Raw genomic sequence first — 15947 nt, 5'->3', positions numbered from 1 at the left:
AGTTGACTAATAAAACTTGAGCCACATCGCCTCTTTTGCACTGGTTTATATCCAAATATTGACAGTACTTGCATATATAAAATTGCTGTATGTATTAGTTTCCATCATCCCATTCATATAGGAACTTTCTTAAGATAAGTTAAGTTTTAACTAATCACTAACTCAGCCCTCCACATAACATGTTGGACAAAATACAGGGTGGCTGATGAATTTTGCTACATTAAGAAACTCAAATAACTTTTTTTTTAGTGTATGGAATTCATTTATTTTTTTTTTCAAGTTGAAGGTCATTAAATTTTATTAAATGTAGCTTAACTAGTTTTAAAAATAATTGAATTTAAATGCCCCCCATGCTCGTTGACACAAGTGCGGCATCTTAGTAAAAAGTTGTTCATTGCTGCTTTGAGAGTTGCGACAGGAATAGCCGCAATTGTTGCCCGAATGGATTGTTTTAGTTCATCTAAATTTGTTGGCTTTGTTTTATAAACTTCTTGTTTACATAAACCCCACAAGAAAAAGTCAGGTGCAGTAAAGTCAGGCGACCTGGGGGGCCAACGAAATTCGGAGTTTCTTGAAATCAGTTTATTGGGAAATTTTCGTCGCAACTCTGTCATAACAGTCTGGGCTATGTGAGACGTTGCCCCATCTTGTTGAAACCACACAGAGTTGAAAGGAATTCTCTTTCGGCGTAGTTCTGGATAGAAAAATTCTTTCAGCATTTTCAAATAACGGTCTCCAGTAACCGTAACGGTGTGACCATTTTCTTCAAAAAAATAAGGCCCGACAATACAGCGTGAAGAAACCGCACACAACACTGTCACGCGAAGAGGATGCAATTCCGTCTCGTGGAGTATCTGTGGGTTAGAAGTACTCCATATTCGACAATTTTGTTTGCTCACATTGCCGTTTAAATCGAAATGGGCCTCATCAGACATGAAAAGGCAGTTTAACATGTTTTGGTCTTCTTCCACCATTTGCAGGATCTTCTGGCAAAATTCCAAGCGAATCGGCAAGTCTGCTGCATTCAGTTTGTTAACCATTTGAATTTTGTAGGGAAATAAGTCTAAATCTTTGTGCATTATTGTTTGCAAAGACTGTCGGCTGACACCAATTTGAGCAGATAAGCTTCTTGTTGAAACCCTTGGATTGCTTTGTATAGCTGCAGCTACAGCAGCGATCGTTTCCTCCGTCCGAACTGGTGGGTTTCGATGATAAGGCCTTCTTGTGACTGTTCCTTGCTCAGCAAAATTATTCACCAGTCTCATTATGGTCCATCTGCTCGGGGGATCGCCGCCAAACATCCGCCTGTACTCTCTCTGTACCAAAACTACGGACTCCAGTGCGTGATAGCGGCGGACTATTCAAATTCTTGTTTGCGTGTCCCAGTTATCCATTTTAATAAATTTTAAAGATCAATCTGCAAATTAAAACAAAAATGGAACAGATAACTTAAAAAGAAAAAAAGTTATTCAATTTTTTTTTGGTAGCGGCTTTCATCAGCCACCCTGTATTAAGTAAAGTTAAATTACGTCCTTTGGCACTTTGATCGCAGGCACGAAGCGGATATTACTACGTGAATGCTACGTGACTAAATATTTTAACCAATAAAGAGCAAACCTGAATATATTATAACTAATTTGACAATAATGGATTGCGTTAGTACTAAACGTTACCCTCGGGCCAGCCCGCATATCTCTTTCATTTAGCATAACAGAACGTGTTTATTGGCTAACTAAGATTTTTTAGTATCCCAAAATTACATAAATTTGTTCCATTCTTACTTAAATTATCTCAATATTAAATGTTAAAGATTAAATTCATCAATATCAGAATAAAAATTCAATGTAACTGACGGAGCCGTCAGATGTGGCACGGAATGTGATTTCAGCAAGTCTATCCAATTGAAAGATTTCGGAATGTACGTATATAATATAAGATCAGTATTATTATATCTCTAAAGTGCTTTCCGAAACAACCAACTACTTGTTGGCTATTCACACCCTAAAATACCTTGCATCGGTCTACCTAACGGGTGGGCCATATAGCGTTTGCTTTTTGATCCACCTATTTTTTTGAGAATGGTAACACAAATGACATGTCAAATGTGTTCATAATTTACTTAAAGGTTTGACATTTACGAAATGGGACGCTATACGCTTGAACAAAATTGGGAAATATTGAAAACCTCTTTCCAAAGTGGTGAGTCGAAAAATCATCTTTTCTGATGAAGCTCATTGTCACATCGGTGGCTACGTCAATAAGCAAAATTATCGGATTTGGGGCTCAGAAAATCCGCAAGTTACTGTAGAGAAGCAAATGCATCCATAACGAGTCACTGTTTGGTGCGGTTTTTGGTCTGGCGGCATCATCGGGCCATCGAGGAGCCGCGGTTACAGTAAATGGCAAGCGTTACCGTGATATGCCCAACGAGTTGTTTCCAAAAATTGAAGAGGATGACATGGACGACATTTGGTTTCAACAGGATGGTGCAACTGTCACACTGCCAAAGTTACACTCGAACTTTTGGCTACCGTTTTTGAAAACCGAATAATCAGCCGAAATTCCGATATCAATTGGCCGCCTCGGAGCTGTGATTTAAGCCCGTTGGACTATTTTTTGTGGGGAGCCGTTAAGGACAAATGCTATGCGAACCATCCAGAGACGATTGATGCTTTAAAACACGAAATCGAAGTTGCCATTCATGAAATTGGAGCCGAAACAATCGAAAATGTGCTTAAAAATTGGGTTGATCGAATGGTTTACTGTAAAGCCAGTCGTGGCAGTCATTTGAACGATATTATTTTTCATTCATAAATGAGAATGTTTAATCTTCAAAATAAAAAAAAAAAACGTTTAAAAAAATATTGATTAGTTTTTTTTTTATAGCCGATTCAAAAAGCAAATTTTACATGGCCCACCCTTATATGTTTCGCATTTCGAGGAAAAGTTTAAAAAAAAATTAATAAAATCAAACCAACTTAAATTGATTTCAGATCAGAGCAATATGTTTGTTAATCTTATTTTATTATTATTTGAAAAAGTATTCGTTTGTCCTGCCAATAAAAAATCGAATATTTCCTTCTCTCTCCACAGGTGTGAGGAAAATCGGTAAGGCACTATAGTTTCTTGAAAGTCTGTAGGTAACATAGATATAAAAAAAAGTCTGCTTTTGGATAAATCGTAGCGAAAATGCCATTTTTTGGGTACTACCTTTTACGTAGCTAATACATTTAATTATTTATTTGTTCAGTTTATTCAGTTCATTTCTAATTTAACACGGTGCATAAATTCCATTTAAATCTAGATAAACTGGCATTAAAATCCAACCGGTTCGCAGCAATATTTCATAGCCGTATACTTCTAGCAATTGGTTCATTAGATCCATTATTAGTTCTATGAGAAGTTGTGCAATAAAATTCAAAGAAATGTAAACACATCATAATCAATTATACCTATTGCATTTTAAACAGATATCAATACGAAATAAGTCCTCATATCTTGTAGAGATTAAATCCGAAGGAGTTTCCGTCTACCAATGTAGGCCGGCAAACAGCAAGACTAATTTAGTTTATAGGTATAAACCTATATTGACAAACGTTTTTTCAACTCTTTCCATTCCATTAATATCCGATTTATGCGAATCCGAGGCTTTGTGCATGCTTTCATTGGAGGGGGGTTTTTAAATGGCGGGTCCCAAACCCAGCGCACAACCAGCTATACTGAAATGCTTCACCTTCTCACGTTAGCTCACTCCCGAACGGGTGTTCGTAAGCTACCCAGAGGACACTTGTGCTAATCAAGGGAGTTGTGAACTGCTGGAATCATATACAGAAGAATCGTCCTGGCCACTCCCAAGTGAATCGAAGCGATCAGTAACTTTCCCCACTTGCGTGGAATTCTACATATGGAACCATCCTCCATATGGAGGGAACACTTCAAGAACCTGTTAAATAATGATAGCTGGAAAAGATTAGTATTCTAAATATCGCCTATAAGGGTCTAGCGAGCGTATTGTGTGAAAGGCTGAAGCCCACCGTCAACCAACTGATTGGACCTTATCAGTGTGGCTTTAGACCTGGAAAGTCTACCATCGACCAAATATTCACAATACGCCAAATCTTGGAAAAGACCCATGAAAGGAGAATCGACACACACCATCTCTTCCTCGACTTCAAAGTTGCATTCGACGGTGCGAAAAGGAGTTTCCTGTATGCCGCGATATACGGCCCCAAACGCCCGTAAAATAATAAAAAGTGTATGCATACTCCAAATTGGTGTGCATAACAAAAATTCTTTATGAAACTTGTAAGGCGTTAAACATTTTCCAATTTGGCTCTAATTAGCTGAAACTTAATTAAATTAAATTGTTTTCTTTGGCTGTCGGAATTATTACAAACTTTTGAGAAGTAGCTGTCCGTTACTGCTTTCTTACAAATTAAAGTTGCTTAACCCATCTTCGGCCGCTACAAGAATTCGACATAATTTTTCCATTTCCTTTTTAGTCAGTGCTTATAGGACCATAATCAAAAAAATTAAAAAAAAAAAAATTCTGACCATCGGTGTTTTAGATATGGACTGGTCGAAAAATGGACCGCTGGCTAAAAACCGTCAAATATATTAAAAAAAATACAACATTTATGGAAAAAATTTAGCACACGAAGTCAATTTATTTCATTTTATTTCAAATACAAATATTTTTTTCTTGTTTTATTGATAGAAAAGTCAGCTTACAAATTTGGAATATTGCATTTTTTGCAAGTAAAAATAGTATGTTTCTTGCAAAATTTACACCGCCGAAATTTGTTTTCAATGCTTCTCATGACGGCGTGTACCCTTTCATTGATCCGAGGAAGGTTCGATGGACCTTCATCTCCATGTTCGTTTTCATACTCGTCCTCGTCCTTGTCGTAATTCAATAATTCTGTTGTGACTTTGGAACGAAAATCAATTTGTGACAGCGGTTTTATCTTTTCAATTTTTGCCATCATACAATGAAGTTTCTATGTATTGACCATTGCGTTACCAAGAGCATTTGTCCATATTGGCCACCATCATTTTTTTCCTCTCATACATATTCTATAATTTGCCACCGCATTATCATGGAGATCCACACCACCCATGCCATGATTATACTCTTGAATAACTTTTGGCTGCGGGATAGTGATAGTTTGTTTTTTTTCCGACAATATCTTTTAGTGCTAATAATTGGATTGACTGTGGAGTTATTAGTTATAACATTGACTACAGAATTATCATTCCACCGAACAGTCAATATTTCTTGCTGATGATCAAGTAGTTGGTCAAATTTTCCTCGTATTTCTTTTTTTAAATTTCTCAAAGGAGAATCGCCCATTCTATTTTCGCGTATAGTACCAGTTGCAAAAAATCGACGTTCGTTCAGAAGGCACATTAGATGGTACGAAGAGAAAAAAATTATCAAAGGAAATGATGTGGCACTCAGGGTCAGATACGTTGGCAAGCAAGTCTAAGACTGTTTGTGCGCCTAGACCAATAGTTTTATCGTGAGGGGTTGCTGCTCCTCCTTACAATGAACTAGAAAATAAGTACCCACTTTCAGAGCATAAGCACCATATTTTAAACCCAAACCGGATTGGCTTTCCCTTGATAAACATTTTGCAGGAGTGGCGTCCAAAGTATGGAATCATCTGTTCGTCTATAGAGAGATTATGGCTAAACACTCCAAACTGCATAAACTTTTTGTTGAGTCAGTAATAGGACGAACCTTCGCAAAACGGTCTGCTGCGTTTAAATTCGTGTTGTCAGCGAGATGGAAAAACTGCTTAATTTTGGAGGTAAGGTACTAGTGCTGACCTAGAATTTTGGTTCACTAGTAGTGATTTTCCCTACAGGGGTAGTACCTTTCCTATACCACAAAGATACTCACTTCCATCTCTTTCAATAAGAAAAAAATATTGCTAGATTTTGTTCTATCCTTCATGACGATTTCTCGACCACTAAAGTTTACGTCCATGAAACAGTAAAAAATATTGCAATATCGATATGTTACTTTTTTGATTCTCTTAATTTCATCTTTTCTCTTCACAATAAATTAGTAACAATTATTTATTTTTTTGTTTTTCATTATTTTTTCATCTGCACAAAAAACATGTAAAAATAGTGATAATTTCATTCTTTTAATATACAAAAATCTGCCCTGAACCTTTTTTTCTTAAAAAATTATGCTCTAGAAATTAACTGAATTCCAAATTTAAAACTTGTGAAAACTGATCAATAAATTTACATTTAGTTTCTGAGATATTGGAGTCCGAAGTTGGTGGTCGAAAAATCGACCAGCTGCCGAAAATGGGTTAAATAGGGAGTATAACTCCAAGTGCAATGAAACCGGTTAAATAATTTATAAAAAATGAATGAATTGGCCGTAGGAGGATTATGATATATGTAAATTAACTTAACGTTACTAGTTTTAGAACAGAGCCGAAAAGTGACCTCCTCGGTATAAACTTCATGAGTCTGCAATTAGGCTAAGCCAAATGCTTCGGAGTGATAGTACAATAAATTGATGCATAGGTGGTTGGTCATTTGAATTGCTTGCAACGGATTTATTTGTATTAATACCCTACAAAACTCTGTCTGCTTGGCTTTTAACACTTCTGTAGAAGTAACCAATTGCTGGTTTTTTTTTTGCATTATGTGTACATAAAGTGTTTTCCAATAACAGGTGAATGGTGCGCTATCGAGAGATGATTAAAGATTTTTTATGGTCGGAATTGGATGGTATTGATCTGGACAACGTTTATTTTCAACAAGACGGCGCTGCGTGCCAAACAAGAAACGAAACGATTGAACTTTTACGGGAAAAGTTTCCGGACCGTGTTATCTCTGGAAGAGGTGATCACAATTGGCCACCGAGATCTTGTGATTTAACACCTTGTGACTTTTTTTTTCTTTGAGGCCACGTGCAAGAGAAGGTCTACACCAACAGCCCAGGGTCGATTCAAGACCTCAAAGATGGAATTCGTGAAGCTATCGAGGACATAGGGCAGCCACTTTGCAATTCGATTGTGGAAAATTTCATGACTAGGATATTGTTGTATTAACGGCATACCTTCCTCTTTATAATGAAATAGACATCATTTATATTAAAAAATAGCATTTTTCTTTGAATATCAAAATAACACCTCTTATTAAAAAACCCTTTATGTATGAACATAAAGGCTACAATAATATTAGTATACAATATAAAAGCATTGTTTGGTTTCTTTTAAAAATTTTACACAAAACGGCATTCAATAGCAAGTATACTTTCATGCAGTGGCACATTTCCATCAATGTTGTCGGTATTTAAGTAAATCGTTTCTGAAATCTCGACATAATAGGTTTGTTCATGTAAAAATTATGCAGTAACTTGCCAGTAACTTAATTTTCAAGAATCGCCCCTCAAAGAGAAAAATATCAAAAACGGTACATGAACGCAAAACCAGTAACAATTTGCAAGTTTTATGAGCAATTAAATTGTTGGCGGGAAAAATCGCAAAAAGTAAAAAAAAATTCAGTTGAGGTACCTCGTATTAAATTAAAAAAAGAAAGCAAATGAAATGATTTTATTTTGTCCACAATAATTTGTTCCATTTTATCATCGCTGTCAGATTAAGAGCATTCCATTAGCGCATGAATTGTCGTGGCAATTACAGCTCTATTCATATTTTCATTCCTTCTGTCTATGAATATATGTACTTATATGTACCTGATGCTTTCCATTTCAATTCAACCGGGCTATTCGGGTCATGTTCTTCGATTTCGATGTAACTCAAATATGTTGCTCTCTGGTCAAAATAATGAGACACGTATTTTTTTGTTCGCCCGAAAGAAATTTTTTTCAAGAGTTATCGGCAATTTTGTTTTTCGGCTCAAAATCGATTTTTTTCATTATATAAGAACTTTTTTTTTTAATGCTCATAACTTAGTCGAAAATGAACCGATTTTAATAATTCTGGGTTCAAAATGATCGTCATTACTTACACGAGCGACTTCATGTAGAAACAATTGCAAAAAAGTAGTTGAAAATTTTTTATTTTGCAAAAAACAAAAAAAGCGAAAACGGTTTTTACTCAAAAATTCATTACTCAAAAACAACTCATTTTAGCTAATGGGCATTCAGCTCAATTAAAGTTTGAGATGACCTTTTGATTTGGAAAAAGTTATAAAAAAAAAGAAATACACTTTTTGAAATATTGAATTTCGAAAAAATCTCAATTTTTTTCTTTTTTGCTAAATAAAAAAATTTCAACTACTTTTTTGCAATTTTTTCTACATTAAGTCGCTCCTGTAAGTAATGACGATCATTTTGAACCCAGAACTATTAAAATCGGTTCATTTTTGACTAAGTTATGGACATTTAAAAAAAATATTTTCTTATATAATTAAAAAAAATCGAGTTTGAGCCGAAAAACAAAATTGCCGATAACTCTTGAAAAAACATTTTTTCGGGCGAACAAAAAAATACGTGTCTCATTATTTTGACCAGAGAGCAACATATTTCAGTTACATCGAAATCGAAGAACATGACCCGAATAGCCCGGTTGAATTGATATGGAAAGCATCACCTATATATAAGTACTAGCTTTAACCCGCGGCCCGCTCGCATAGGAGTAGTTTTGAGGGATTTAGGATATGTATAGTATATAAAATAATTACACGCAATAATTTCATAGAAAATAATTTTTTATTAATAACCATAATATTATATTACAATACCCGGCATTCGTTGCTATGCCTCGTTGAATAAAATCAAAACAACCAATCAGAAAAATATCAAGCAAAATTATTTTTATTAATTTTCTATCTCAAACCGTTTTTGAACTTTGCATTTGGGTTATAGTGGAACAGCTTATGCGGATTATGAAGTCTAGAGTGTGCTATAAATAGTGGGAAATAGGAAAAACTAAGATTTTTTAGATTAAATTTAAGCAAATATTCGATTATTAGTGACGAATGAGAGTGGTGGCGCGGCCTGGGGGCTGTGGGAAGGGAGTTCCATCATAAAAACATGCCTATAACCTTCATTGGGTGAAAATATGAATGTATACTAAAATTATAGATAAGTATGCATATTGCCAAATTAGTTAATAATCAAATTAGTTAAAAAACAAAAGATACCCTAAGATTCAGCCTGCACAACGAAATCCGGTAACGGACAGAGGCTGATCGACTTCGCCGGGGCCCGAAACATGGTAGTCTGCAGCACCAGATTCTAGCATAAGAAAATTTACCAAGACACCTGGCTGTCCCCTGATCGAAAAACATGAAACCAGATCGATCATGTTACGATAGATGGAAGGCACGATCCTAGTGTATTAGATGTACGTACGATCCGAGAACCCAACATCGACTCGGATCACTACCTTGTTGCAGTCAAACTGCGCACACGCCTCTGTGCAGCAAAAAACGTGCATCTACCTACGCAAAGAATGTTCGACATCGAAAAGCTGCAATCACAACAGACAGCCAGAAGATTCGCCACTCGACTCTCACTCCTGCTCTCAGAGAGCACTTCCCAACAAACCGGCATGCACGAGCAATGGAGCAACATTTCTCGTTCCCTACGTACCGCCGCCGAAGAAGAAATCGGATTCCGGCGAGCCCGAAAAAACAATTGGTACGACGAGGAATGTCATGCTGCCTCAGAAAGAAAGGATGCCGCCTATAAAGTCACCCTGTGATCGGGCGCAACACGAGCCATGTTGGATCGCTACAAAGAGCTAAAAAAGAGAGACGTATTATCCGAGAGAAGAAACGAGAGGCCGAAATACGTGAGTGCGAGGAGCTTGAGATGCTGGCCAATAGGAGCAACGCCCGAAAATTCTACCAGAAAGTTCGGCGGCTTACAGAAGGTTTTAAGACCGGGGCGTTTTCCTGTAAGAACAAAGACGGCGATCTGGTGACTGACGTACAGAGCAATCTTAAATTATGGAGGGAACACTTCTCGAACCTGTTAAACAGTGACAGCTGCGCATGTCACAGAGAATGTGAAGATCCCGATTCCCCAAATCTTGGAAAAGACCCATGAAAGGAGAATCCACATGCACCATCTTTTCGTCGATTTTAAAGCTGCATTCGACAGTACGGAAAGGAGTTACTTGTATACCGCGATGTCTGAATTCGGTATCCCCACAAAACTAATACGGCTATGCAAGATGACTTTGCTCAACACCAGCAGCGCCGCCAGAACTGGAAAGGACCTCTCCGAGCCGTTTGATACCAAACGAGGTTTCAGACAGGGTAACTCGCTGTCGTGTGACTAATTTAACCTGATGTTGGAGAGCATCGTACGAGCCACAGAACTTAATCGCTCAGGTACAATATTTTATACGAGCGTACAATTGTTGGCGTATGCCAATTATATTGACATCGTCGGCCTTAACAACCGCGCTGTTAGTTCTGCCTTCTCCAAACTGGATAAAGAGGCAAAGCGAATGGGTCTGGTGGTGAACGAGGACAAAACGAAGTACCTCCTGTCATCAAACAAACAGCCGCCGCAGTCGCGTATCGGCACCCACGTCACTGTTGACAGTTATAATTTCGAGGTTGTAAAAGACTTCGTGTATTTAAGAACCAGCATTAACACCGATAACAATGTCAGCCTGGAAATCCAACGTAGAATCTCTCTTGCCAACAAGTGCTACTTTGGACTAAGTAGGCAACTGAGCAGTAAAGTCCTCTCTCGGCGAACAAAACTCACACTCTACAAGGCTCTCATCATGCCCGTCCTAACGTATGGCGCAGAAGTTTGGACGATGACAACATCCGACGAAGCAACGCTTGGAGTGTTCGAGAGAAGGATTCTGCGTAAGATTTTTGGACCTTTGCACGTTGGCAACGGCGAATATCGCAGGCGATGGAACGATGAGCTGTATGAGCTTAACGACGACATACACATAGCGTAGCGAATAAAGATCCAGCGGTTACGCTTGCTGGGTCATGTCGTCCGAATGGATACAAACGCTTCGGCACAGAAAGTATTCGATGCGGTACCAGCTGGTGGTAGTAGAGGAAGAGGAAGGCCTCCTCTGCCTTGGAAAGATCAGGTGGAGAAGGACTTGGCTTCACTCGGTATGTCCAACTGGCGCCGGTTAGTACGAGAAAGAAACGACTGGCGCGCTTTGTTAATCTCGGCCAAAATCGCGTAAGCGGTTATCGCGCCAATTAAGAAGAAGAAGATTTCGCTAACTATAGTAACGGTGACTAGAGGTTGTGGTTCAGAAGTACATATCCGATTCCTATTTAATGTATGTATGTGTGACTTCAAATAAACTTTATAAATTTTATCTACAATAAAATATATTCACTCACAATATTTAAATTTGGAACTTTGATTCAATTCGCATATTTTTGTTCATGTTTAATTTTACTTTGCGGTCAGCTGTTTTTCTCACTCTTATAAATAAAAATGTATCCAATCAGAACTTGCAACTTCCCCTTAAAATGAAATGTCATTTTGCTCTCTCCCTTTCCTCGACTTTGCAAGTTTTTTGGACTCATGAACATCAAAACTTGATTGTTCCATTCACCGAAATCATAACAATTGCTACAAATTATTTGCTTCATGAACATACATACCTAATATCAGTCTTTAATGACACCCCAAAAAAACATTCACGATGTCAAACCTTAGCTCCGCGGAAACCAACTGACATCTCCAAAAGTCTGACTATCAAACTTAATGTAGAAAAAGTTAATTGTTACGTGACGTGTGTAACATAATTTTCAATATGCTCTAATGATATTTTAGCAAAAAATACTATAGGTTCATAATGCGGCAATTTTGTTTGTAGCGTTGCCGTCGATATGAAAAAGCGAATAAGGCGCGATTCTTATGCAGAATTTTTCTTTGGCTAGTATTGCTAACGCTGGGTTGTGAACTGCGGCAAGTTGATATGCTCATTTTGAACAGGTAGCGGCAGAGGAGCATGAAGAACAAGAGCAATGTATTTTGTTTTTGCTTTCAGTCCATGGAATGTCAAAATCTAAAAACAAAGATTGGGGTTAGGGGTAGTTAGAATTTTCAAAAACTTGGATTTTTTTTGCATTTTCTTAAAGTATAATATCTTAAAAATATTGTGTAAAAATTTGAAGTGAATTTGACAAATACTTTTCGAGTTATTCAACAATTAACAAAGGGCGCTCCGGAGCGTTCGAGAGCAAGCAGCTAGCAGCACACGTATGAAAGTAGCAGATAAGCGCGCTAACGATAACACTCGAGAAGGTAGAATGCTACGTAGGCAAGAGCAAATCGATATTTTGGAGCTGCTATGACGGCTGAAAAACTATTATATGGCCCAGAAATAGGTGACACAGTGTAAGTAATTAAATAATTCGATAGCAAAACTTTAACTGCGTTTTTCTCAAAACTATGTTTTTTGGACTGGTGATCACTGTAACTTAAAAACCGCTTCGTAGATTCCAATAAAATTTATACTGCTTTCGAAAAACATAAAAAACTCGTGTCTGAGTATTTTTTGTTTTTTTTTCAAAAATTTCGATTTTTTTTAAACAATTAATTGTCGGTTTTTTTTTTCGAAAATCTGAAAAATATTTCCTGATGCCGCCATATTGTTAGTTTTGAAAAAAAGCTTCGATCACGCACAAGATTATCTATTAATAAAACTAATTTCTCTTGTACGTTTGATTTTAGATGAATCTTCAGGGACTTGGGATGATCACCGCAAGGGACTGGAGAAATAGGCTCCACACAAACAGCGATAACAATTATTATTATTATTATTTTTTTAATTTTGCTAAAGTCAAGTCGAAACATGATGTATCAATGTTATGTTTTTATTTTTGTAAAATAAAACAACTGACTAACAAACAAAATTATTGAAAGTCTTAACCCCTTAAACTAAATTTGAAACTTTTGTGACCAAATGAATAGAAAAAATCGAATAAGCTGCTCTGCTGCTAATACTTGTTCAATATGCCTAGTGTACGCAATAGAAACAATATGTGCTGTCGGTTGAGCAGGCAATGACATGCGATTGAAGAAGGGAACAGCCAATGGCCCACTCTTCATTTAAATGAGTCCAGATTGCCACTTTTTCACTTCGAGTAAGCTCTTTCATAGACATCACTCAGGCATTTATCAATTCGACCCAAAGTTGAATAATGCCCCTCTTAAGGATATAGATAGGTGCAACGATCCTATTAAATAAAGTGTGGGCCTATCAAGCTGACCGATAATGTGCTCTAATATCTCCTCTTCTTTCAAATCAAAAATAGCTAGATCCGTATTTATATATGTATATATATAATTGGCGCGTACACCCTTTTTGGGTGTTTGGCCGAGCTCCTCCTCCTATTTGTGGTGTGCGTCTTGATGTTGTTCCACAAATTGAGGGACCTACAGTTTCAAGCCGACTCCGAACGGCAGATATTTTTATGAGGAGCTTTTTCATGGCAGAAATACACCCTGAGGTTTGCCATTGCCTGCCGAGGGGCTACCGCTATTAGAAAAATGTTTTTCTTAATTTTGGTGTTCCACCGAGATTCGAACCAACGTTCTCTCTGAGAATTCCGAATGGTAGTCACGCACCAACCCATTCGACTACGACGGCCGCCGTATCCGTATTTAATACAGTCGAACTTCCATATAGTGAATTCGCACGGGACCTGAAAATCAATTCACTATATAGAAACTTCATTATAAAGAAACATTGATTTTTTATGTAATTTTATTTAAAATAATCAGTGAGTTTGGTTTGAATTACAGTCTTCCATTTTTCATTTTCAATAAAAGCTTCCAAATCATGTAGAGAGTTGAAAACATTAATCGGCACGTCACTCCTCATTTCCACAAAGGTTCCAATTACGCTAATGGATGAAGCAGCTTGTATCAACGTAGGTAATGCCTCCTCAGTTTCTGCCAATTCTTCAACGGTCAAACCGTGTTCATCGTTATCTGAAATAATATAATTATTTATATACATATTAAATTTTTGTTTGACTATAAAAAGATAAATGCTTACCAGGTTCAGCTGGAACTCCGCGACTTTCAAAAATGCTGTTGAGAATATCTTCTTCGGATGGGTTGTCCCAAGTCTGCACACCATTATCAACATTTACGTAGTCATCAAACGATGCTTCGATATTTGCTACTTTTTTAAATGAAGACTGTAAAGCAGCCAAATCCGATATTGAAAGAAGGTCCTCTTCATCCCAATGCTCAAATGGAATCTGCATAGCATCTTTTGAAAATCCAGCCTTTTTAAAACAGTTGGCAATTGTTTCTGGTTTAACATAGACATTCCATACATTGCTAAGATTTCGAACTGCTTGCAGCAAGTCTATGGCCATAACAGAATTTCCCTCATCCACTTGAGTCAATATATTCGTTAAAATTCGTTTTCTGTAATGTTGTTTCATGTTGTAGATAATGCCTTGGTCCATTGGTTGCAGTAACGAAGTCATGTTGGGAGGAAAATAAGCGAGATGAATGTTTCTCAACTTGCCTCTTACATCTTTATGGTGGGCAGTGCAGTTATCAACAAAAAACAACACCTTTCTCTTTTGATCACAAAGTTTTTTGTTAAACTCATAATCGACACCTAAAGATTTTATTCCCTTGAAGCACCTCGGATTTTTGGCCTTTCCGATTACCAGCAATTTTAGCTTTTCTGATCCAGTCATATTGCTTCCCACCAGGACAGTTATTCTCTCCTTGCTTTGCTTCCCACCAAAGCATTTTTCATTTTTGAATGCCAGTGTTTTAGTTGGCAAGCATATGAAAAACACAGCAGTCTCGTCGGCATTAAAAATGTCGTTAATGTTGTAATTTTCAATTAATTTCGGTAAGACGTTCGTTACCCATTCATCACGGTTTTCTATGTTGGCGTCAGCACTTTCCCCACATAATGTCTTTTGAATAACGCCATGCCGACTTTTGAACTTTTCTAACCAACCTGTACTTGCCTCAAATTCGTGGTGTCCTAGTGCTTCCGCAAAATCTTTGGCCTTTTGCTTCAATAATGGTCCAGATAAAGGGAGATTTTTACCACGTGCAACGAGTAACCATTTCAGCATTGCTTCGTCAAAATCCTCAAAATGACAAGGTCGAAGTCTTTTTAAAATGTTTGATAAAGTGCTGGGAAGAACTCCGAATTCATTGGCAATATCTTTTTTTTTTCTTTCCTTCATTAACTTTGTTAATCATTAATAACTTGTTTTCAAGCGAAATGCTGCTTCGATGCGTCATTTTAACTTCAATCACTGACTAAAACTGTAATAGCTCAGCTCTTTCTGTTTTAATTTTGGGATTTCCCTCATTACAGTTTGTCCACATCTAACTGTAATTTTTTGCAACAGAAAACTTTTGAAAAAATTCACTATATGGAGACAAAAACTTAGGACGCTTGAATTTCCAGCTGTAAAATTTGTTCATTATATAGAAAACTTCACTATATAGAAATTCATTATAAGGAGACAAAAATACACCGAAAGTAGAACGAAAAAGCAGTGTCTTCGAAACCAGTTCATTATAAGGAGAGCTTCATTATATGGAAGTTCACTGTAGAGAAGTTCGACTGTAAATGATTTAATACCTATTAGAGGTATTTTTGGTGATTTCTGAAATGAAAAATTTGATATATTTTTTCTCATTAAAGTACTGCTTTGCAAGTGCGTAACCCATCATTGACAGTGAGTGGTAAGCAAATGTAGCAGGACTTCCAGGCGATTCTACAAAGCGTTGACTTGTACGATGACATTTGTCAAGTCGACAGATATACAATTTTACACGATAGAATATGATAAGAAAATCGACGATCATTATGAGCAGCATATCGGAATTTTTTTTTATGGAAATAAAATTTTACCTGTAGATATGCTCATGGAGGACCTTTCAATGATGACATTTTTTACATATAATTGTTGAGAGCCGTGTTTTGAATAAAAATAGTGAAATCTGAACGAAT

General features: G+C 37.0%; 1 protein-coding gene across 2 annotated transcripts in view; it reads left to right on the top strand.

Annotated features, from left to right (window-relative positions):
- The window catches only part of LOC129238476 (potassium channel subfamily K member 1-like), a 57263-nt gene that overhangs the window by 36066 nt on the left and 5250 nt on the right, over positions 1 to 15947 (top strand). The window lies entirely within an intron of this gene.

Source organism: Anastrepha obliqua, chromosome 2 (genome assembly GCF_027943255.1).
Source record: "Anastrepha obliqua isolate idAnaObli1 chromosome 2, idAnaObli1_1.0, whole genome shotgun sequence".
In the NCBI taxonomy this organism is placed as follows: domain Eukaryota; kingdom Metazoa; phylum Arthropoda; class Insecta; order Diptera; family Tephritidae; genus Anastrepha; species Anastrepha obliqua.
Note: the sequence above shows the minus strand (reverse complement) of the source record. Positions and strands in the feature narration are given on the sequence as shown.